At 41.3% G+C, this 24,182-nt stretch overlaps 1 protein-coding gene across 13 annotated transcripts in view; it reads left to right on the top strand.

The window, feature by feature from the left end:
* Positions 1-24,182, top strand: part of LDLRAD4 (low density lipoprotein receptor class A domain containing 4) — a 441,951-nt gene that overhangs the window by 60,836 nt on the left and 356,933 nt on the right. Inside the window, exon 3 of one of the 13 annotated variants that reach the window (XM_045457537.1) lies at positions 12,599-12,689. The exons of 11 other annotated variants lie outside the window; for them this stretch is intronic. The gene's annotated coding sequence lies outside the window, so the exon portion shown is untranslated. Of the gene's footprint in view, positions 1-9,129; positions 9,235-12,598; positions 12,690-24,182 lie in introns of all 13 variants that reach the window. One more of the 13 variants, XM_045457538.1, reaches the window with a different exon arrangement.

The following is a 24,182-nucleotide window of genomic DNA, read 5'->3' as shown; positions in this document are numbered from 1 at the left end:
CTTTAAGGTCCTTAAAGGACCTGAAGTAGCTGATGAGGAATTGGGAGCCTTGTGAAAGTCTTCCTGCATAAGACCTGTGGTCCCAGTGGGGAGATACTCCAGCATTAAAACATCACCTCAGAAACCAGCCTGGCATTCCTGACTTCTTGGCTTTGTGTTAAATTTAAGCTTTTAAAGTTTAAAAACCAAAGAGGATCAATAGTGCTGGGAGAAGCAACACCTTTGAGTGTAGGTCCCTGCTTTCTACACTGGTAAATAAAGCAATGCCTATTTTCTCCAGATGTTTCCTTGGCATGTACAGTAAAATAGATTAAACTGTGAAAATGTGATCAAACAAAAACATTTGGAGCTGTGGTATAAATGACCATATTGTGCTGGAGGTTCCCTAACTTGAAGGAAAATTTAAACTCTGCTTTACAATTAGGTTAGGATCATTCAAAGGCTGCACTGAAACTTCCTGTCTGTGTGAGAAGCCAGACAGTGGTGGACCGGTGCCTCTCTGGCTTTCTAGTTTGTCATTAGAGAAATGACACCAAAGTTCCCAGTGGGAGGGATCCTGGGACAGATCCCAGGTTGACTAGTTCCGGGTTGCCCCTGGGCTTCTGAAAGAGTTTTTGGGTTCTCGAGGCCTCATTCAGGCCCTTTTGCTTCCCACTTCCTTTCTCTTCTCTCTCCTCTGTGTCAGGGGCCTCAGGTCTGAAGTCCATCTCACCGCTTTCCCCTCATTCTTTAGATTTAAGTTTAAGAGTGGCAAAAGAAAAATCGAAACTCAGCAAGAGCATCAGGGATGCTTTGTGCCATGTTTGAATTAGGAAAAACCAGCAATGTGAAGAGGAAGTCCAACAAGCAGGAACACCACTTTTAGAGACAGGGAAGAGAAACTTGTTATCTCTGTCATTTTTGTCTGTGGTCTGGGAACTTGGGGAATTTTCTCTTCCTAATTTGTTGGATTCTGTCCTCCTATTATTGGACTATATTATTTTCTTAAAGTAGACTCATTCAGGGCTGTATCAGAAAAATACCTTTTCATTTTGCTTTAAAATCAAAAGGAGTGTGCTAACAGCTTCGTCAGCCCATGCCTAGCACAGTTGTGTCAAACTGCTAAAAAGCTAGCAAATTTTCCACCTAAAATTTTTGTGGGGGAGGTAAGAGTAGGGGGCATGGGGAAGAGTATAAAAATAAACCTTTCAGAGATTCTGGGTTGCTTGGTGGCATGTGTATTTTTCCATGGTGAGGGTGGTTAGAAATAGCATTGCTTTTTATGGGAGTCTCAGCAGCAGCTCAGAAGTTTGGCTTTGTGGGCTCGGTCTCTCTGTGTGGGTGAGGCAGCTTCTGCAGCCTGTGGGGTGGGGGGCCATGCCTGGCAGCATGCTCTGGCACTGTCACTGTCACTGTGTGTCTTCCTGCCTCCCCAACCCCCGCTTGGTGTCACCCGGATGAACAGCACTCAAGTGTAAAATGTGCTTACCAAGGTCAGGTTCTTGTGATGACTTGCCTGTGGCAACTGATGCCAATTGTAACAGACTGAGTCTCAGCGGTCCCCACAAAGTCACATTGGTACCTGTGTGAGGGCAGTCACAGGGAGCAGGTATCATAATCTGGGAGGGAGTCATCCTTCAGGGCTGCTGTGTGTCAGTCTGGCTGAACCTCTTGAGCTTATGTGACCTCCCTTAGAGTCTTGATATCAGTGGGGTGGATGGGCCACCCTATCAAAAGGAGTCCTTATGGATTTTTGAAATTTGTTAGTTACATAATTCTCACAAATGGAGGTAGGTTGCCAAATGTTTCTCAAACTCAACATAGAATGGAAATGGAAGGAAGCAGCCACTGGGACAGAGGTTTTTAACCTCCAGGGGACCCAGGACATATGTGAATTCCTTGAAATTGTGCCTGTTCCTGCAGAGAAAGCCAAGGCTTTGATGGGATTCTCAGTAAGATTTTGACCTCCAAAAAGGTTAAGAGCATTCGCAGTAGAGCATGAGACGTGAAGTTCATTTAACTTGGAAAAATCATTTTGGAAATGTAATGAGTGTGGGCAGAGAGAGATGTCGACAGGCAGAGGGAGGAGAGGGATCCAGTTATAAATTGTGTAACCTAACAAAAAAGGGGACTGTTGGAGGTTTCCACTGGGGTTTTGTTTTGTAGGCTTTCTTCTTGAACTTCATGTAATATTTGTTTTTGTGTTGGAGATGGTTCCTGCTGAAGGCTGCTCGGTTAACTTTGCCAGCTCAGGGAGGAGAGGTGTCTGCTGCTTTTAGGATGTCTAGGGTCTGTGTGGATTCAGCCTGACATTTAATGGTTTTTCCCTCTTTTCCTGGGATCTACTTTGCATGGTTCTCCACATTTTCCTACACCTGGAGATTACAGTAGGGAAGTTGGGGGACATACTTGTCTGGAGATAGATGGTGGAGGAAACGTCAGGCAACAAGAGTGCTTCATCTTGGCTTTCACAACTTGCTGTGGGTGTTGGGGGTGCTCAGCAGTGCTCTGCTTCAGAACCTTCAGTCTAACTGGGCCCATCGTATTTGGGGGACAAGACTGCTGAATAAGGGTACAGATAATTTACAAATACAAAGCATGACAACGGCTAAATGATCATGTAGGAGAGAGTGCCTAGGGCAGGTCAGCAGTGGTACTTACACTCCCTGGGCTGCACGTTCCACTGAGGAACAGAAGTTGTTCTATTGAGTTCACAGAGCTACAGGATCAGGGGGACCATGGTATTGTTGGGCTTGTGAGTTACAATGGTCACTTCTCTGTCTTCCACAGCAACGCTTTGGAAATGTGGCATTTGGGCAGGGAGTACTCATCCTAAGCACTCTCTGACCTGAGTCTGCATTAATTTTTTAAAAGTTTCTAAGTTGCTACCTGTTTTGTAGGTTCTGTTCTGTTCTAAAATTTTTCCTGTGCTGTTACATTCCAAGAATATAATGCTTTGGCTTTTTTACTTCTAGACTTGGGTTGAGCTGCATTTACCCAGTACAGTGACTGGGCAGGGAGTTCTACTTCCTCTGGTGTTTAGTCTGGCAACTGCCGCATGTCCCATTACCTCACTCATCGCCCTGTACCCCCAGTGATCTCATAAAAATAAGAAAATGCCATCATTTGAGAAAGAGTTGTTTCTTGAGTCCGAGTAGGTTTGTGAAGTGTTTTTTATTGCTTTGCAAGACATAATGGTACTTTTGAGTTATTATTAAAAGAAATTATTACTATTTAGGTTAGTTACCTGATTTTTGATCTTTAATTAGTTCCTAAATCTTCTATTCCTCCACATTGTAGCATGTGTCAGCATTTTCTTCCCCTCTTAAGGCTGTTAGTATTACATTGTATGGATATACTACATTTTGTTTATCCATTCGTTCATTGTTGGACACTTGGCTTGCTTCTAACTTTTGACTATTGTGAATAATGCTGCTATGAACATGGGTGTCCATATATCTCTTTGAATCCCTGCTTTCAGTTTTTTTGGGTATCCTCATTTAAAAAAATTAAAACTCCCAAAACTTATTTTTTAAAGCACACTACCAAGTAGATTCTGTTAGGAATTCAAAAGAAAGGTATATTGAAGTGTGGAGGGAATCTACTTGAAACTACAAGATTTAGGGGCGCCTGGGTGGCGCAGTCGGTTAAGCGTCCGACTTCAGCCAGGTCACGATCTCGCGGTCTGTGAGTTCGAGCCCCGCGTCAGGCTCTGGGCTGATGGCTCAGAGCCTGGAACCTGTTTCTGATTCTGTGTCTCCCTCTCTCTCTGCCCCTCCCCTGTTCATGCTCTGTCTCTCTCTGTCCCAAAAATAAATAAACGTTGAAAAAAAAAAAATTAAAAAAAAAAAAAAAAAAAGAAACTACAAGATTTATAAATATAAACTAATTAAGGGGAAATAAAAGAGTAAAGTTGAGAACTGTATTTAGAGGTAATAAATATTATCAGCGGCCAATAAGCCTCTAACACATGTTTCTGAGTGAGGCATTATTCTTTTTTTTAATGTTTATTTATTTTTGAGAGAGAGAGACAGAGTGTGAGCAGGGGAGGGGCAGAGAGAGACAGAGACACAGAATCTGAAGCAGGCTCCAGGCTCTGAGCTGTCAGCACAGAGCCCAACTTGGGGCTAGAATTCACAAACCGTGAGATCATGACCTGAGCTGAAGTCAGATGCTCAACCGACTGAGCCACCCAGGTGCTCTGAGGCATTATTCTTTAGACAGGACTCCAAATAGAGCCAGATGCCAACTTCCAGGAACAACCCACTTAGCCTACAAGTTGCTTTTGTTTTGTCAGGGCTGCTAATAAGGGGCATCGTCAGGAAATGTGAAGAAATACAGAAATGGGAAAATTTCTGGTCAGATTCTTGTATTTCCTGAATATTGGAAAAATAATAAATTGTGACCTTTTCAGGATAATAATACATGATTTTGTAATAAGAATTCCTCATAAGTTTTTACTAGAGCGACTTCTAACCATCATGTAATAGGAAGGTTTTCATGTTAAGTTTACAGTATCAGTTCATTGCAGTGCCTTCTGTGTGGTACAGCAGCTTGTAAGGCTAGACTCACCCTTAGGAGCCTACCTACTTACTATGCTTCCATTCTCTGTAGTGTGTGAAATGCCTCCATCAAATTGAGAAATAAAACTAATATGTGAGAAGATAGAGAAGCTCGTCTTAATCTGGGCAGACTTTGGCTTTCAAAAGTACATGAAGATGTTTGTAAGTCACCAAGAAAAGAAGTTGTTGGAAGAAGAGCCATGGGAAAATAAGGATCACAAACAGCTGTTTGGATATACTTTATCTTTAACACACATTTATAGAGCTGGGCACTCTGAAAAGAACTTGGGCACAAAGATGAATGGGAAGCAGTTCCTGCCTTACAGTGGGATGCATGATATGATGGAGGAGACCCACAATATGTCCTTAGTTCTAGTCCCTGGTGACGTGTGCTCAGCACGGTGTCCAAGGGGACCCCGGGCAGAGATATATGTGTACATCTGTCTAGGAAGCTTTGTTGGTTCACTCAAGAGGTGGTGACATTTAAAGTGGGTCTTAAACTTTAAAACTGTAGTTTTCCAGGTGGACAAAAGTAAGGAGAGAGCATTCTGAACACTGGGAAAGTCTCACACAAATGTGTGGGTGTGGGAAAACTAACAGTGTGTTAGAATAGAAATGGGTGGGGCGCTTGAGAAGGAAGACAAGAGATAGAGATAAGGTTGGAAAAGAAAGCTGGGACCAGACCATAAAGCATTTGAATGCTCTGCATAGATTATCCTGTAGTGTGGGGAACACCATTTTGCATTTTTCAGGGAAGATGACATTAGATACGTGTTTAGGGAAGGCGAGTCTGGTGGCCATGGGTAGGAGTACATGGAGGGGAGAGACAGAAGCTAAGCAGACCAGCCAGAAAGAATAACATAGCATGGAGGCTCTTCCAGGGAAGCGGTGAGAAGGCCTGAACTGGGTAGTAGTGACAGAGAAGAGGGCCTGAAACCGAGAGGCTTTGGGTGTGCCCACTAAGCAAATGTGGATTCCAAAATAACTTTTAGGCGTCATCCTTGGGAAAATGAGAAGATGGTATGAGTAGAGACAGGCAACTTAGGAGGTGGAGCTCACCCAGGATGAGATTTCTTGACTGGCATGCCTGTAGGACATCATGGGGAGATGGCTAGAGGTTAAACAGCAAGCGGTCTGAGGCTAGGAGAGGTCATGATGACAAGATGGAGATTTGGGGGTCATCAGCATGATCATCACAAAAGTGTAAAACAAATCAGAGAGCAGGACTTCTGAAAAGGCCATGTAGGCCACAAATATATAACTTGTCTTATACATGACGATCATCCATTCTGTTAAGTTTTTGTCTGTCTCTTGAGTTGTCAGAAAACAGTTGTTAAACTTTAACATTTAGTACTGTGTATCCTTTTACCTCATTAGTACAGCCATAGAGATTTTCCTCTTGGTCTACCCATTATCCAAAGCATTTCTTGTCTATACCTGGATGCCTTGAGGCCTGTTGCAACTCACACTCACTCTTGTTTATATCATCTGAAAAAAAGTAACCCTAAAGCATGCATTATTATAGTTAACCTTCAATTTGGGTGATTTTGTTCAGTGAACTCCTGGTTTCAAAATCCCCTAACCTAATATCTTATCTTCTTCCTATAACTACCTAGAAGTACTTTTAAGAATTTTACCCCTTTTGTCAGTTATACCTCAATAAAGCTGGAAAAAAAGAATTTCACCCCATCTCTAAATGCGATTGGAAAATTTCCTTGTTGATATTCTGCCATTAGAATTGGGAACACTCAAGAGCTTTGTAGTCAGTCTTCTTTCACAAATGCATTTTAATGAATATTAGGTAACCAAAAGTAAGGATAAAATGGATTTTGTGTTCTGTATCTCCTGGGTTGGATCTGAAATAGGGATGTGAGAAATGAGCTCTTGCTTTACTTTGGAAGATGGGTGAGGGGGTGGTGACATCTTTTGGAAAAATAATCTATTCTTGGCCTGTACATACTCATTTACATTCTTGTCTCACGCCCTGGCTGTGATGATTTGACTCTGTTGAGTGGGCTTATACATTTTCTCCACCATCTGTTCTCACATTATGGAGGGGGTGCCCAAATTCTTATTACTATTACTATTCTGATTTCATGTGGAACTTAGTATGGGTGAGTGGAGAGAGAAACACTTATTATGAGGAATGGATTTAGTCTAAATTAAAATCAGATAATTAAATATTTCAGAGAAAATGGTAGTAACTAATATAAAATTCCTAAAATTAAAATAATATTTTAAAATATTAATAATTAATAGAAGATCAATTAAAGAATCACTGATGACATTGGTTCAATACAGAGAAAAATGTTAAAAACTTTATATCAAAGGAGGCAAAGAGATTAAAGCAAAATGTACCTGTAAAGCTAGTTTTAGTATAATTATCTAAGTTTCTAGAGTTTTTAGAAAATCTAATATAGACCTAGAAACTATCAGATAAATGACCAGAAACTATTATCATTGTCTCCAAAAATGATTATTCCATGAAGAAGGTGGGATGGGAATAATTTATCAATTTATATTCCTCTCACATTTGGAAGAAAAGAGTTACTTATGTAACAATTTTAATGTATTCTGTGGGTTTGTTTTTAATTGATAAAACATAGTGGTTTTATTATTCCTTAACTAAATGTAAGTAGAATATAACCCAGAATTATACAACTTTGGCTATTTCATACTAAAATATTGTTAACATAATGCAATTTTTTTTATATGTTTTTTTTTTTCAACGTTTATTTATTTTTGGGACAGAGAGAGACAGAGCATGAACGGGGGAGGGGCAGAGAGAGAGGGAGACACAGAATTGGAAACAGGCTCCAGGCTCTGAGCCATCAGCCCAGAGCCCGACGCGGGGCTCGAACTCACGGAACACGAGATCGTGACCTGGCTGAAGTCGGACGCCCAACCGACTGCGCCACCCAGGCGCCCCAACATAATGCAATTTTAACAAAATAATATTTTATTTAACATAATAATTTTATTTAATAATTAACAATAAGCAGTTAATATTTAATTTAACATTAATTTAATTAATTAAATCAATCAATTTATTAAAATTAATTAATTTAATGTTAATAAATAATTAATGCTTATTTAATATGACAATTTAAACAAAAGGATCCATAAAGTAATTTGCACAATATTGTGACTACAAATGAAAAATGCTTTTGAAACCACTGCTATAAAGTGAATCAAGGGCCATAATAAACAGTTCTTACCAACTTCGGCAATAGACCATACCTCCTGTATTTTGGTGACACTAACAAAGCACTTAAGACTTGCTGATACAATAGCCTACTCAGAATCATTTAAAACACTACCCAGAGGGGCGCCTGGGTGGCTCTGTCGGTTGGGTGTCTGACTCTTGATATCAGCTTGGGTTGGGTCTTATGGTTTGTGGGATCGAGCCCTTTGTGGGGCTTTGCACTGATAGTGCAAAGCCTGTTGGGGATTCTCTCTCTCTCTGCTCCTCCCCAGAATGCACACATGCTTTCTGTCTCTCAGTCTCAAAATAAATAAACTTAAAAAAAAAAAATAAAACACTACCTAGAAAAAAATAAGTATGGAGCTTTGACAAAAGAACTAAAACACTGTGGAAGCAGCATCATGCGGGCCTTTGGGCATTTTGGCAGTTGAGGGCTGTTATAAGGACCAGTTGACCTCATAAGGAACTTAGGCTGTGTTCTGCTTTGCAGAAATTGAGAATGCTCCCCTGGTATTTTCCACATAACTGTAAGGGTCCCAACACTACACCTGTTGTTTTGAATATGCTCTGAGCTTGTATTGTATTATTCTGTTGAGTTCTAATGGATTACTTCTTAGGGACTTAAATCACATTATGTTTTTTTTCTCAGTTGTACCTATTACATAGATGAATAAACTGAGGGAATGAGAGATTACAGGAGGCACATAATAGGATTTCTGATGACTGTTACAATGTCAGAAGGAATTAATAGAGTATTGTAGATTGCAGTACATTGACTAGTTTAAGGATTTATAAATGTGTAAATGTGAGACTTAATACTATTAGATGACTAATTGTCTAATCACTTCAAACCTTCTTGAGAAGTGTCATCTGTCTTTAATGTACAATTGAATAAAAAACATCGACTCCATCTTTTGGGAACTTTTTAAAAATTTTTATTTATTTTATCTTATTTTTTTAAAGTTTATTTTTGAGAGAGGGAGGGAAAGAGAGATAGTGCATGCATGTGGTAGTGGTGGGGTGTGCAGAGAGAGAGAGAGAGAGACAGAGAATCCCACTGTCAGCACAGAGCCTGATACAGGGCTCAAACTCAGGAACACTGAGATCATGACCTGAGCCGAAATCAAGAGTTGGATGCTTAACTGACTCAGCCACCCAGGTGCCCTTATTTTATTTCTTCAAGTAGACTCCATGCCCACTGTGGGGCTTGAACTCATGACTCTGAGATCAAGAGTTGGATGCTCTACCGACTGAGCTAGCCAGGCACCTTGGGAAAGCATAAATAGGGACTGTGATTAAGAATTGCTAGTTGTCCATTGTAGTACTTTGCAAAGTAAAGATAGATTGGTAAAATCATCTGAGGTCCATCTGTCTCTGTTCTAGAGGGCTCTGCTCACCTGCAGACCCAGCTGTGTCCAGTCCTGAGCTGTGGGGACTGCCATGGAGAGAGAGTTATGAAGAGAAGAGCTGTACTGCAGACCAACAGATGTAAAGTCTTATTTGTTGAAGTTTGGTACTTGAACTTGCAGTTTTGGGGGTGAAGAATCAATCATGCTAAAATATAGGCTTCCTCCTACCTAAGGAAGAACCATATTCTATCTTAGTCTTTCATATGAACATTGGGGGATCATATGAGAGGTGCAACAACTTCTGGGGAAATTACTGGAACATTCTGTATTTTTAGTTTGGGACAACAAGACTGATTCTCAGCCCTGGGTATATAACTTTCCCATATCCAGTGTGTGGTTTTTATGCATTGGTAGATGTGGTGGGTTCAGAAACTGGGTGGGGTGATAATCCTGTAGAAGACTTCAGTACTCCTGAGTGTGGCTGAACAGTTGATGCCTCCTGTTTGTTGACGGGAGCATCCATTCCTTCCTCTTTATCATTAGACTGGATGACTTTGTTTCTCCATGATTCTCAGGGATCTCAGTTCCATAATTCTTGAAGAGAAATTGGAGCTGGGGATTCCTTTCTGTTCATGGTTCTTCACGGAAAGGTGTTAGTACTTTGGGTGTCTTAAATGTTTATCTTGTAGTCAGTATGATGGTTAATTCTGTGTGTCAACTTGACTGGGTCAGGGGTGCCTAGATTAAACATTTCTGGGTGTGTCTGTGAGGGTGTTGCCAGATGAGGTTAGCATCTGAGTTAGTGGACACAGTAGATTGCCCTCCCCATTGTGGGTAGACACCATCCAATCTGTTGAAAGCCTGCATAGAACAGAAGGTGAAGGAAGGATGAATTTTCCCCTTTTGCTTCCTGCCTGCCTTCTTCAGCTGCAACATTGGTCTTCCCTACCCTTTGACTGGGATTTACACTGTTGGCTTTCTGGTTCTTGGGCTTTTAGACTCAGACTGGAATTATGTTACTGGCTTACTTGTATATGCAATTTGCAGACAGCAGATCCTGGGACTTCTCAGCCTCTCTAATTATGAGACCTGTTCTTCATAATCAGTTTCCTTTCTTTTTCTGTCTCTCTTATGTGCGCATGCACGTGTATTATCCTATTGCTTTTGTTTCTCTGGAGAACCTGTGACTAATACAGTCAGTTTAAGAGTTTGTAGAGCTGCCTCTTCACTGATCTGATTTTGTTTATGTCCTAAGCATTCTCCTACTATTTCAGCATATACCTTTTTGCATATCTAACTTACTTAGATGAAACAATCCTGAAGTCATGAGAACACTATACAAGTTTTGCTTGGCCAGCTATTAAAGATTCCATTTTTTCAGTTCTCTCTTTTTCTTTATTCATTCCTCAGACATATATTCTTTTTTTTTTTTTTTAATTTTTTTTTTTCAACGTTTATTTATTTTTGGGACAGAGAGAGACACGGAGCATGAACGGGGGAGGGGCAGAGAGAGAGGGAGACACAGAATCAGAAACAGGCTCCAGGCTCTGAGCCATCAGCCCAGAGCCCGACGCGGGGCTCGAACTCACGGACCGCGAGATCGTGACCTGGCTGAAGTCGGACGCTCAACCGACTGCGCCACCCAGGCGCCCCCCTCAGACATATATTCTTAACAAAAAAGATTTGAGTTTGTTTTTGGCATCTTTTTGGGCCTTATTCCTGTACTAATATGTGCATAATTTCCTTCTTGATAAGAAGCAGATCAGGGTATCCTGAAAGTTTTGTCATCCATCATCAGTTGTGTGATCTACTCCTTATTGGTGGGTAGCAGTGAAACACTTAGTGAAATATGAAACTAATTAGAGATCAAGCTCTGGGTATATTCTAACAAGTTAGAGTATACCAGAAAAATGAAAAAGTCTTATTTCTAATTTTAAACCATAGCTGATTTATACCAAACCTTTGCCTCTAGGGTAGGCCTATAAAAATATAAGAGGGTACAGTCTATATAAGGACTGTCATTGCCAGCACCAGGGCACATATCTGGAGACCTTGCTCTGTACCGCAGCTTTCTGAGAGAAAGTTAGCTCATGTAGAGGCCAGATCTGGATCTGTTATGACACACGCAGATTTTAATTTCTGGAGGCTAACTAAACTCTAAGTATTTTCTTAGTTTATAGGCAGTAAAAACCTAAATAAAACTAAAATGGACTGTCAAGATTGGGTGGAGTTTGGGCCTCTGAATCACAGCAAAATAGCCCCTGTAGAGAGTCTGAGTAGTGGCATATATATCCACCGCTCCTCCTCTTGTCCTCTCAGTCTGTGTTCACTAACATCTTTACATCTTTCTGGCGGAGGCCCAGTCTGTAGTGCTCCAGAAAACAAAATGATAAATGATAATAATGAACATCAAAGCCTTCTTTGCCACATAGAGGGGCATCTGAAAGCAAAATAAGTTGTTAGTTTTTGCATTCATTTTATATATTCACTCATTTAGTAAATAATTACTGAATACTTGTTGATTGAAACCATAAAATATTTGCCCTGTTAAAAACCTTTTCCCGGTTGAATTGTGTAGTTGGAGAAATTAAGGCTCGGACAGCTATAATGATTTGCATGTGGTTACAGAGCATGTAAATGGAGCAGCAAGGTCCTGGCTCAGGTCTCCAGGTCCCTCATGCAACTTTCACCTCCTCACAGGCTCAGCCCATCTTACTCTCACAGCAAACTCTGCAGACTGGCCTGGTCTGAATTGTAACTGATTTATTGGCAACTAAGATCTTAAGATTCTTTGGAACAGTAGGGTCACATTCAATATAAATGTGATTTATCTTTAAGAATTCCTGAATTTTAACAAAGCAGTGTTTCTGAGGGGAAAAAATGTGCCATCTCACAACCAATGTAGTTTTCTCCTGCATTCTTAAGCTTACAATTCTTTCTTCTTTTTTTTTCCTAAATAGCCAGTGAACCAGACTATCTGCTTGCTTGCTTGCTTTTTTTTTTTTTTTTTTTTTTTTTTAGTTTTTATTTATTTATTTTGAGAGAGAGAGAGAGGGGAAGGGGCAGAGAGAGAAGGAGAGAGAGAGAGAGAGAGAGAGAGAGAGAGAGAGAGAATATCCTATGAAGGCTCCACCCTGACATGGGTCTTGAACTCACTAATGGTAAGATCATGACCCAAGCCAAAATCACTAAGATGCTTAACTGACTGAGCCACCCAGGCACCCCTACAATTCTTTTTTTGAAAATTGTGCTTTTTATACTTAAGATTAGAACTGAGTCGCAAGCAGTGGCAATAGCATAGGAGTTTTGTGTTTACCAGAGGAGTATTGCCCCCAAATATGTTGGGCTAGCTGATTATTAGGTTACTTTTGACCAATCAGGTGAAATTTTGGAAAATGTCCCAGTGAAACAAGATTCTCCCTTCTAGGCTACCAATAAGAAGTGTTAGATGTTGGGTACTTTTAGTATAGTGAGTCTTCATGCCTTTGTTGTGTGTCATCCAGGGGCTCAGCAGTGACAAGGAAGCGCTATGGGATTCAGAAGTTTCATGTCCTCAAGGAGCTATTTGCTGTTTGGATGGTTGAGTGCTTGGAGGTAATGATAAAGCATTTCTGAAGGCCTAATGTTTTTCTGGATTCATTGTCTTAGGTGCTTCAAAAGCATATGGCAAACAGTAACAACAGTGTTGAGAGCCTCTTCATGTGAACATAGATTATCTGTAGGTTGGCTTACTGATATCATTCTTAGATGTGTTCAGTGCATATTTGTGATTCTGTGAGCCATGCTCTACTGTGTTGTTTCTCCAGCTAATTCATATGACTGTGTGACTTGAGATGACTAAAGGTCAGGGAAACCTGAATTATAAAATCTCTTTAGCATCTAGAAATATCTCAATATTCTTCACTCTTTACCTTCGCAATATCACATGAAATAAAATATCTCTAGTACATTTTGAGAAAGGAGAGAGGCTCTTGGAGTAGGTTTTCTCATATCCAGTTCTCCAAATTTTATAATGGAAACGTTAAAACTTTTAAAAATCATACCTCGAGGTGAAGAAAATGAAGCAGAAGAGAGCCACATGATTGGTTGAATATCCTGAAGCATGGAGGGTAGAGAGTTCTTGGTTTTTGCTTTCTCCACCTGATTTAGCAGCACATTATTTTCTGGTTATTATATGGAGGATTTATTTTACAGTAAATGAGGCAGCAATAAGCTGCCTTATACTTTGTGAGAGATCAACAGTCCTGATATAAGTTTTTTTTATTTGCTATCCTTTTTTGTTCCTTGATAATTCTGGAGAACAAAGGCCACTGGAGAGAGATCTGGGATCTTTCCAATCCAGGAGATACTTGGAAATGGGATGATGACCAAGGCAATGGTTACTCCAGGAGATCAATTCTGGGTGTTGGTAAGGATGTTCCTGAAGCAGGGGGGCTTTGTTTCTGGGGCGTGGCTACCCTGTCAAACTAATACTGTGAGACTGTATTGTTGACCTTTTAACTTTTAAGGTAGACATATGAAATAAATAAACCTGAAGTCAATAGTTTAGGTCTTGACAGGGTTACACATAGTTTGATGACCTTTGAAGCATTGAGCATGGGTTGGCATTCCTTATAATTCAATTTTATATCCTTTCTGTGGCGTCTGTGGAATTAAATCACTTTTCTTTTTTTGGAAAACTGATCTTTCTGTGGACATATTAATTTAGTGAAGGAGACCTTATTTTTAGGTTGCTGCTGTGAAGCTTTTGCCATATAGACTAACTGTAGCTAATCTCATGTGTTGGTGTGTGTAGAGAAAGTCAGCAGTAGCTGGACTATGGTTATTTTTTGGCTTCTGTTTCCCCTCTACCATCTCTGAACAGATACTGAAATTATTTAATTAAATTTAGATGCATGAAGAGAACACCTACTTGTGTAGAAGTTATGCAAAGGTATGCAAATCATGCACAAATGAGTTGGCTTGGCTGGACTGGAATATTCATTGCCATCACAGAAGAGGAAATACAGGAAGACAGTTGTCTTATTGTTCACTTTTGGATTGAATCATAACTTCAAGATGCTTTTTTTAAAAAAAGTTTGACTGCCTCATTAAATAGAAGTCTTGGATGAATGTCACCTTCCTTCTTCATTTTTTTTCACAGTGCATGTGAATTTTTAGGTGTCAGTATTAACTCATTAGTCATTGTCACCTCTTCTGATCACCCTCTGAAGGTACTTTTAAAAGTTTACCTTTAAACTTTTTTTTTTTAATATTGCATTGTACCTTGCTTTAAGTTACAGAAAATCGTATGTTAATGGCACTGTCTGAAGCTAGTCCCATCCTCTTTAGGGATCTTTCAGGAGTCAGGCTCACAGACTTGTGGGGGCTGGAGGAGTTCTTTAGTACAAGTTTAGTTGTAGCTATCTCTAAATTTATGGTAAATTATTTGTGAGGTTGGAATGACAGATTTGTCCTAGTGGTTCTCCTATTAACCTCTAGCTATTTAAGTTTAATTCTATAAAGTAAGCTGAGAAATGTACATGTTAAATGCTAGTTACTGCCCATGATGAAAGGGCTGATGATGGTCAAGGTGACTGTCACTTTGAGGCTGTAGGCTGGGAGCATATCAGAAGGACCTGACTAGAAATGGCTTAAATAAGAGATAATTATGATAAATGGCCTTTTCTTAAAAAGGCTTAATCATTCAATCTGAATATATAGCAAGAGATTTTTGTCATCAAAAGGATGAGGTCTGTGGTAGTTCAAAGCTGTTATTAACAAAAGAACAAGTTATATCTTTTTCTTCAGAATTGAAAGGGACCAAAGCTATCAGAGATATTCAAAAACCTCAACTACAAGCTAGGAAATACAAGTCAGAGAGGTTAAATGACATGCCCAAGGTCAGACCCTGAGTAAATGGTGGATTGAGCCTTTACGTGAAAGCTTATGCCCCTTTCAGACCTCATTTCACACTGCAGGGTGTGGATGGAGGGTATTGTAGGCTGAGTTGAAAATGATAATTTTAATGGTTGCTAGGAAAATTCTGGTTGTACACTTTTTACATAGAAATTGATGTTAGTGAAGCTTGCCTACTTGTTTGAGTACCAGCCTGTTGTGTAGACTAGTAAAAAATGTTTATCTTGGGGCGCATGGGTGGCGCAGTCGGTCAAGCGTCCGACTTCAGCCAGGTCACGATCTCGCGGTCCATGAGTTCGAGCCCCGCGTCAGGCTCTGGGCTGATGGCTCAGAGCCTGGAGCCTGTTTCCGATTCTGTGTCTCCCTCTCTCTCTGCCCCTCCCCCGTTCATGCTCTGTCTCTCTCTGTCCCCAAAAAAATAAATAAACGTTGAAAAAAAAATGTTTATCTTTTTCATTTGGTCTTATATGGAATAGCTGACAGATTGTTAGAAGAGCTGAGAAATTGTGAGTATTCTCAATGGATATAAAAGTGAATTGTCTCAGAATTGTTCACCAGAATTTGTTCATTGGTTATTAGAAAATGCTCAGCAATGAAGAACATTTTGGGGAATGGCTAGTCAGATTTTAGGGACATACGTAAAAAAAATTTGTAGTAGTCAAGTACAATGGAAATTAAGCATTTGATTTGTAGATAAACCCTTCTTGCCCTGGAAGAAGTAAATAAGTTGTGGAGTCTTTGTTTGCAACTGAGGAATTAAACCAATAGCTTTTCTAAGAAAAGTTCCTTAAACAAAGATATCAACAGTAGTGAGGGCCCTTGTTGACATCTGGACTTTGTAGAAACTCGAGATATTTACTCTACTCTTTTGCTTGGAATTTCCTGTCATACAATGGCTTGTTCTTGCCATACCAAGATGAATAACCTTGTGTAATGTGCCCAACATTTGGAAAGCTATGATGGACCTGTCATAGGGAAAACCTTGGAAGTTGATTCTTCTGTAGAGTACCTATTACAGAATCATTACCCTATCAAGCCATGCATGTGGAGATCACACAGTGCCTGAACCTGAAGGGAAAACCAGTGGCTCCTACATTTGGAAGCCCAGTGTGGGTACAGGGCTCCCTCAGCATCTCCCCACATGTCAGCCTATGGTTGTGCTGCCACCCAGGACTACTTGGAACATTAAACATAACTTTACATATCCAAATGTCTTGTATATAAGCTTAAACCTGTGGAAGAAGTAGAATGAGTTTTAAAGGGTCATCTGGCACCTTGAAATGTTTAGCAGTATTATACTCAGGAGTTACAATGGTTGTGGTCTGGTGACTTCCAAGTGGGAAGAGAACCTTTATGATGTTATTTCAGCTAATACATGCTCTTGAATACCTGGAGCAAATGGCATAGCCAGTGTTAGTTAAATATGCATATCCTATCAGATGTTAAGACCTTCCCAATAAAGTATCATGTGTATTTTCATGTGTGTGCTTTTAATGATTATACGATTTTTTTATTGTTTGTGTGTGAAAGTTAACACTGTGCATGAACAAAGGCAGAAATCATAAAGTCAGTTTTAGAACTCCAAGTAACTGTAGAGATCACTGATTCCATTTTTTGTATTATACAAAGAGGAAAACCTGAAGCCTAGAGAGGTGAAGTGGCTTGTGTGGGACCGTGTAGTCAGCCTGCTGTAGACACAGGAGCAGAGCCAGTGCAGCTGCCTGCCAGTCTAGAGCTCCTTGTGTTCTGTTAGGCTGTCCCTGCTCCTGTCCCTTCAGTTCAGTCCCACAAGGTGATCTGCGGCATTATGCCAAGGAAAGGAGGCGTGACCTCCTGTATTCCTGTATTGTAGCAGGAATAGAATGTAGTAGATTACATCTACTTAGCAAGAGGCCATTTCAAATGGAAACTTTTGGAATTCTTAAATATAAGCTAGCATAAAGTAGGGAAAGGGAACTCTGGAAAGTCTTGTTGCAGCAGTTTCAGGATCTAGCCCAGAAATGATCAAGACCAATCACATAGCCCCCCTCTGACCATGCAAGGACAGGGGTCCTTGCCTTTCATGTGCCCTTCAGTGAATAGCACTTGATAACTGACAGGCCCCATTTTGTTTTCTTAAGAAATTGTAATAGAACTAATGGAAAGTACTTGTTCACTGATATACATGCAGTTTTGATTTATAACTAGCATTTTATTACTTAATTTAAAACATTTTTAAATAAGGGGCACCTGGATGGCTCAGTTGGTTAAGTGTCTGACTTTGGCTCAGGTCATGATCTTGCTGTTCGTGAGTTTGAGCCCTGCATCAGGCTCTGTGCTGACAGCTCGGAGCCTGAAGCCTGCTTCAGATTCTGTGTACCCCTCTCTGCCCCTGCCCTGTTTGTTCTCTCTCTCTCAAAAATAAATAAAAAACATTAAAAAAAATTAAAAATTTTTAAACAATAAAAGCAAGAAAATTTAGAAACAAAGAAAAAGGCAAAAGTCACCCATGGTTTCATGATTTTCATACAACTATTTTTCTTCCTGTGTATTTGTCTTTTAATATTAAAAAAATATTTCTATTATTTTTTTTGAATTTAGAGAGAGAAAGCATGGGGGAGAGGGGCAGAGAAAGAGAGAGCATTTCAAGCAGGCTCCACGCTCAGCACAGGGCCTGACGTGGGGTTCAATCCCACGATCCTGGGATCATGACCTGAGTCGAAATCAAGAGTCGGACACTCAACCAGCTGAGCCACCCAGGCACCCATGTCTTTTAATATTTACAAAATTTAAAACATTTAAAAAAATATGTGCTTTCTACAAGGTGATAGTCATGTGGCTGTGTGAAAAGTTCATGATCTTTGGAGGCAGACAGACCTGGGTTTGATTTCTGGGCCTACCAATTACTAGTTATGTGACCTTGGGCAAGTTCCTTCGCTTCTGTGCATTTCAGTTTCTTCATCTGTAAAATGAGCTAATGCCTTAAACTCACATAGCTTTCTTATAGGGTTGAGGGAGATTCTGTACATGAAGTACCTGGCCTTTTGTGGTTACACCATTCACTGCTTAATGTTCTCTCCCTGGCATTTGTTTTCATTTTGCTGCATGGTCTGAAAGGAAATTAGTGCCTTCTTTGATAAGAGAAGTCCCCAGATCCCCATGACTGGCTATGGGAGAATGTTCATAGGAGAGGGCGTTGAGACTGAGTGACTTTGGGGCCCTGAGGATCTCTGCATCTTGGAGGGTACTTTGCTTTGCTGACCTGAGGGTGGAGGGGAAGGGAGAGGAATGGCACTGTGCTCTTTGGTGTTTTCTGGCCCAGTAGAGGTCAAACAGCCCTTTTCCTAGTATCCTATAGAGGGCTAAGACAATTCAACTCTCTTTACTGGAGCCTGGTAACATAGGGACCAGACTGAAGGCAAGTACCACTTCTAGTTATTAAAACATCGTTTTTTGAATGCCAGAGCCATGATATTGGTGTACAGATTTCAAGTCTAACTTAGAGTCTCTACCAGGCCTGTCTGTTATATCTAAGACAATGGGTAGGGCTTTCTTTGATTGTTTAGACAAGAAGGCATATGGAGTTGGGCTAGGATTTTGACTAAACCTGGAACTAGAGTGGGACCTCTCCTATTTGCAGGAACTGACTAAGAGGGCCCCCTGGAACAGGCGTGTAGGGGGCCATTCCGGGGCACTGCAGTAAGAGAGGCACAGCATAGCCATGGGGGAGCCAGGTGACTATGGAGGAGCAGCCTCCCTGCCCCTGTTCAGGGGCAGAGCTCTGGTCCCAAGATGAGATAGTACATGAGTGAGGGGGTGGTTAGCTTTTACTGATTTTAAAGATTTTATTTTTAAGTAATCTCTACACCCAACATGGGGCTTGAACTTACAACCCTGAGATCAAGCATTGCATGCTCAACCTACTGAGCCAGCCAGGTGCTCCAGTGGTTAGTTTTTAAAGACAGAAGAGCCACCCAGCATTTATCAACAGGAAACTGGAATTCTGTAGAATCCGGTAGAAATTCACTGGCCTGTGGGGCCTGGGGCCAAGGAGTTTGGATAAAAATGCACTTTCATCAGAACATCTCTAGGGCACAGCTCTTGGGGTTAGGTTGTATCTGGGGTGCAGTATTCTAGTGCTGCTTCAACTTGGGATTGTTCTGAGGTCTGGATAAGTAGGAATATCAGTGGACCCTGTTGTCACATTCTGGGAAAGGAAAAGTCAGTAAGTCATGTGTAGTGTGTAGTTTGAGCATGTAGGCTTGTTCAAAATTACTCCCATTTTTGAAATTTTGGAGGCAACATCCGTGGGATGCCTTTCTTCATCAATCCCTCTGAAGTTCAAGGATGGAATGCTTAGAGTGAGGCTTTTATGTAGCATGTAGGTAGCCTTCTTATATGACATTTGTAGTTAATAAAAGAGGGTGTTGATTTCCTTTGAAAAATGAAGGCCATTTACAATGCCCAAGTTAGTATAGGAACATTAGAGCAACCTTCACGATCAGCTGTACCTGCTGCTATGGACAGTGCATGTGTGTGAGTGGCTATGGAAGATTAATGCTGGGCCAGGCTCTTTCTGGACATTAACAAATTTTAATAGCAGTGGTAGACCTTTTAAAGTTTATGGTGTGCCTATTTGAGATCTCAAAGTAAAAATCTTTCTTTAGAGTTTTGTTTTAGGAAGACCTGCCTCTTCCTCACAAAGTCAAGTGGGTAACACACTCCAACCCCTTCAACCTCCCTCCTTCAGTGGAAGAGAAAAGCCCAAGTAATTGATGACATGGGCCAGAACTGTGTGGAACCAGGACTATAGCACTATTGAGTCAGTCCTGGATTCAAGATTAAAGCCCTCTGTGATGCAACTTTTAGTTTTTAGTGGGGAGACATGAAAATTACAGGTGAATTTCAGGATGGCAGTTGGTGATGTCTGCATTGGTGGTGAGGTGTGTTTTAGGGTCTTCTTGTACGGGGAATGAAACAAGGGGGAATCCATTGCACCTGGGCTCCTAGAGGATAAATGAGGATGTTGTTCCCATGAAAATAGGGGGTGGATTGAAAGGTTGCCTATCTGTGTTCACTTGATGCCTGCACAGATCGGTAAAGTTGCTGGCTCTGTCTGGAGAGAAAATGCCTGCATTCAGGAGAATCTACTGGAGATAGGAACAGCTGGTCACAGCCCATCTGGCTCTACCCAGTGCCTGACAAGTTTTGGCTCCTGAGGAATTCCACCCTCCCCAGCTGCAGCTTCTGGTCCTTGCTTGTCTCTGGAGAGGCATGGTTATAAAGCCCAGCCAGTGCTTTCTTACAGGTGGGGCTTATCCAGGGCACAGAGAAGATTGTGGCTTCTCTTCCCGTGTCCAACTCACCCCCTTGTCTGTCCAACCTCTCAAGGCAGAATGAATGGTTGTGGTGGGAACCCAAACCTTTGTTGGGGGGCTCTGGGAGCAAGAGGGGCACCCTCTGCTCTGATGGTGTTCTGTCCTAAGGACATGGCCAAGGGAGGGCCGTATGCAGGGACCAGTGCCTGTACTTGCGCAGTGTGCTGTCTCCAATGGGCAGCTTTACTCCTAAGTATGTTGCTAAGTGGAGATGCCTAGAACCATGTCAGCTTATTTTTTTGGACGGGTATGTGAAAATTGGCCATGAGATGAAAGCTTGAGTACTCAACAGCAGGATGAGGGTATTTGGTATGTTTATTTCATCTTTATATTATCAGCCACCGTACTCAAGAATTCCTTGGGTATATTAACACTAAACACTATGAAGTGGGCAAAGGGGATGCATAATGTTCTATTTTAATGAAGGATTTAGGCTTCTCTATGGAGATCTTCATCTGCTGTTATGTTTCTAAAGCTGAACACCTCTTATGATCAGAGATGGGGTGTGGTAAGGAAGGAAGTGTGGTGAACAGGGAGCTGGCAACTAGTTCAAGTTCTGAAACCGGTTGCTAACTAGCTGCATGACTTTGAGCAGTTCACCTTGCAGAGTTTCCAAATCCTCAGCCATGAGTGCCTGGAGGAGTATGTGTCTTTCCATGTTTATATCCCTGACATCCAGCATGTGCCTGGCAGGAGTAGGTGCTCAGCAAATGTTTGCCTGTCAGTTGGAAGGAGAAGGTGGGCCAGAGGCTTGCCCAGCATGTGTTCAGGGTAGCTTTAGGAGGTGGACAAAAGAAAAGATCTTCTAGTCAACTGAATTTATAAATGCTGCCTATTAAATCCCTTTCTTGGAGTTTCTTAATGTACCATTGGCTTATTAGACACTGTGAGAAGTCCTGCAATAAAGAAAACCTCAGTGATGTTTAACCCAGAATTTCCTAAACTTATTTGACCCAAGAACACCCTTTGCCTACAGCGTCATGAAGCCTGGAGGAACTTTTGCTGGACCAGATTACCTTGCTGGAACATTCTGGAATTTGAGAGTAGGGGTGGGAGGATGGGACATATTTAGCAGGGTAATAAGGTGATAGAAGGTTGAGGGTTGGGGTGGGGGATAGGGTGGGCTCAGTCTTTCAATAGGGCTCAGACTCCAGATTCTGAAAGTAAACATTGTAGGGCATGAATAGGAGCCTTGGATGAGCTATTTATCTCTTTTTTTTTTATTTTTTTTTATTTTTTTTCAACGTTTATTTATTTTTTTGGGGACAGAGAGAGACAGAGCATGAACAGGGGCGGGGCAGAGAGAGAGGGAGACACAGTTTATTTTTTTGGGGACAGAGAGAGACAGAGCATGAACGGGGGAAGGGCAGAGAGAGAGGGAGACACAGAATCGGAAACAGGCTCCAGGCTCTGAGCCATCAGCCCAGAGCCTGACGCGGGGCTCGAACTCACGGACCGCGAGATCGTGACCTGGCTGAAGTCGGACGCTTAACCGACTGTGCCACCCAGGCGCCCCGAGCTATTTATCTCTTAAGATGGTCTCACACAGGCATGGAGAGATGCTCATCTTGTCCTTATCCCTAAGGATAAGTGAACAAAATGACCATGTTTCTCTCATATTCATGCACTTTTTCTTGTTTTTCTTTTTAGCAGATTGTATCTTGAAACCAGGAGGATTCTAATAAAAACTCTGTAAAACTCTCCTGGGCACTGATGCTGGTCATTTATGTACCGTGGAAAACAAGAGGAAAGTGCTAAAAGACACCGTGTAGACACTTGGTTTCCTCTGTCCCCTTCCTTTCTCTGTAGGGTCTGAGATGGGTGCCACTTAACAAACAGGGCAAGCAAGAAGGTGTTGTGTTGTCCCCTTTTCCTTTGTGTCAGCTACACTGGGTGGGTTTGGTGATGCCGGTGACATGCCCAGTAGCACTGCTGTCTCTGGGGACCCATGCCCCAGCCCCCAGAGTTTCTCTCCATCCACTCCCCCTGCTAGAGAAGTACATATAAATGTGATTATGTTTAGAAGCTGAAGCATTTGAATAAATCAGATGCTTTTGCCCAACCCTAGAATAAAGGCTGTAGTTATTTTAACAACAACAACAACAACAACAAAAATCCTGCAGTCTTCAGCTATTTCTGGATGTAGACTGGTAATTAGCATGCCATTTGTAATTCATTGCTGTCTCCGGCTGTTTGTTTCCTTGTTCCAATGCAGTCCAGTTTGGGAGACTGGGGTTTATTTCATTTGGAAATGTGATTTTGTGGAGACCTCTAAAATGCCATCATAAGATTAATGGTTTTCTGTAGCCAAAGTTTGCCAAGGCTGGTGTTTGCAGCTCAATTATTAGTTTTAAGCAGCTCTGTAGAGGGGAGGAACAGCTTGCTATAGTATTTAGTTTCCAAGAAAACTGTTAAAAAGCAACTGCTTCAAGAAGGATTTGATGCTACCTAAGGTAAGTGATACTTAAGGAGAACAGGTAGTTTTGGGATAGGTTAAGGAGGCTTGCATTGTTTTACCTGTTTCAGTGTTACTCATGGGAGATAGTTCACATTTTTAGTTTATGTATTAACTGATGTGCATGAAGGCCAAATGCAGAGGAGTGCCCTTTGGGAATTTATACTGCTGGAATGAAAGGAAAATGTTTGCAATTGTTCCTGTAACTGGGCCGCTGGTGAGAAAGCTCCTGGAGACCCCTGTGGTCTCTCCCTCAGGACTTCATGCTTACTCCCCAGCTGCAGAGGGAAAAGAGGAAAATATGTAGTTACTGTTTCTGTTTTGGAATGCTGGGACCTGCTGCTGGTTGTAAAATGAGAACTTGGCCATGGTCCAAAAGGAAAGCTTTTGGTTCCTTCTTTTTAGAAAGATTTATTGGGGGGTAGTCTTTAATGAATAGACTGATTCTCTAGATTTCTCCAGCAGTGTAAGGCTGTTTGACTCTGGCTGATCAGTTGACCCTATAGTTGCCAATAATAAAGGCAGGAGGTGGGCAGGAGTGTAGCATAAGGAGAGTATGTGTTAGACTATACACCATACGTGGTCTCTGCCTGGCTGGCCATCTTGGGGTTACCCATGTATCTTCTCATATCCGCTAAAGGGGAAATAGATTAACTTTGCCCTCTGATGAATGAAAAAAGGAGTTATTTTATATGTGAGCTAAATCTTTCAAAACTAACTTTCTTGCCCCTCACTGTCCAAGATGATCCAAAAAAGGAAGGAAGCTAAAACAAAACAAAACAAAACAAAACAAAACAAAACAAAACAAAATAAAGCACTCTTGTGAATTAAAGCACAAGTGTTGTTCTATGGATCTCTCGATAAAAGGTTTAGATAGAGGAGCACTGGGTTCTAATAGAAAAGAATTAATGTGGTCCTAATTGCTCTGTAAGATACAATGATAAGAAAGAACTAGTTTTAATTGTACAGAGGCCAAGGAGTCATGCAAAAACTATGGCCTAAAGTTTTAGAGAATGCAGTTTGTCACCAGGGAAAATCATTTCTGGAAATTTTTAGGATGTAAAGGTAAACAGCTAGAAAAATTTGAGTATAATTCTGGGTCCAGGTACCTCCATCCAAGTGGGTTATCTTGGACTCCAGCACAGTCCACCTGTGGGTGGCTTGGAGGCTTCCATGCTCAGATCCAGTTTTGTTTGATGTTGTCGAAGGCATCAAACCTTAGATACATCTGGAGGTGCGGCACAGGGCAGGGTGTGGGTCAGAACACCTGGAAAAGTACTGGGGGAGAGACTAGGGAAGGTGGTTGTCTTTCAGACTCACCCCTGTGCAACAGTATCAGCCAGCTGTCCTCAAACCAAGAGGTTTTAGCTCTTTCAG

The sequence above is a fragment of the Leopardus geoffroyi genome, chromosome D3 (genome assembly GCF_018350155.1).
Source record: "Leopardus geoffroyi isolate Oge1 chromosome D3, O.geoffroyi_Oge1_pat1.0, whole genome shotgun sequence".
Classification (NCBI taxonomy): Eukaryota; Metazoa; Chordata; class Mammalia; order Carnivora; family Felidae; genus Leopardus; species Leopardus geoffroyi.
Note: the sequence above shows the minus strand (reverse complement) of the source record. Positions and strands in the feature narration are given on the sequence as shown.